At 66.3% G+C, this 1,059-nt stretch overlaps 1 protein-coding gene across 1 annotated transcript in view; it reads right to left on the bottom strand.

Annotated features, from left to right (window-relative positions):
- The window catches only part of EMIHUDRAFT_441526 (hypothetical protein), a 4,642-nt gene that overhangs the window by 1,916 nt on the left and 1,667 nt on the right, over positions 1 to 1,059 (bottom strand). The gene's annotated exons all lie outside the window — the stretch shown is intronic.

The raw sequence follows: 1,059 nt of genomic DNA, 5'->3' as shown, positions 1-1,059 counted from the left end.
GAGCATGGGAACTTCACAAATTCTTCTCGCGCATGCCGAAGCCGAGCCCGGCTCCCGTCAACGGCGTAGTTGCCGCTGCGTCGTCCTCGACCGCTCCGGTCAACGCCGGCGGCAAGAAACGGGCGCGTGTTACCGCGCCGCCCGTCACGCCGGAGGGACTGACGCCGTCGCGCCGCAACGGCGTGAATGCGGCGATCCTCTGCTTTTCGCCCTTTGCCTAGGCGGGCCGGCTCGTCGCGCAGGCTGTGTCTGCTGAGGCTGTGCCCACACGACCCGACCCGGCTCGCGGCTGTTTATTTTGTGCGAGACTGTTAGCGCGGCGAGTGGGGGAGGGGGGCTGTGTCGGCCTAGCCGGGTGTCATTTGACAATTACAGATTTCATACACCCTCAAAACATGGCACCAACCAGAAAAGAGATCGACAATCGGCCTCGCCCGTCACTCGCGCGTCACTCTCTGCGCTCACGGCTGCAGCAGAAGCTGCTCGAGCTCGGCGCGCACCCACGCGCACGTCGCTCGCTCGCTAGGCAGGGCGTGCGTACACGCGCTGACCACACCTGCAAGCCGGCTTTCATCGGGCACACACGGGCGGGTGAAGCCGTTCGCGACGATTGCGTCGAGCTCGTGTCGGAGGCGCGAGTCGCACTTGCCTGGCGCGTCGCCCGTGGCGAAGTGGTACGGGTCGCAGACGCCCGACGGCGCCTCGAGCGCAGCCAGGACACACCCTAGCGACCAGGCGTCGGTGCCACGCGAAAGCGGCACGACTGCAAAGTCGCGGGCCACCCGCACCTGCTCGGGCGCCCGCCAACCCGGCGTGCCTGAGTGCGAGAGCTGCGCCCCAACGGCTAGTCGCCTCGCCTGCCCAAAGTCACACAGCTTAGCGACAAGCCCCTCAGAGCGCGCCGACAGCAGCACGTTCGATGGCTTGAGGTCAAGGTGCACGATGGGGGGAGATCGCGTGTGCAGGTACGACATTGCTCTTGCAATCTGCACGCCGAGGGAGCGGCTCTCGCCCCTCTGATCCCCGATCAACAAATCTCCCAGAGTCCCTGCGTCGGCA

This window comes from Emiliania huxleyi, assembly GCF_000372725.1.
Source record: "Emiliania huxleyi CCMP1516 chromosome Unknown EMIHUscaffold_156, whole genome shotgun sequence".
Taxonomy (NCBI): Eukaryota; Haptophyta; order Isochrysidales; family Noelaerhabdaceae; genus Emiliania; species Emiliania huxleyi.
Note: the sequence above shows the minus strand (reverse complement) of the source record. Positions and strands in the feature narration are given on the sequence as shown.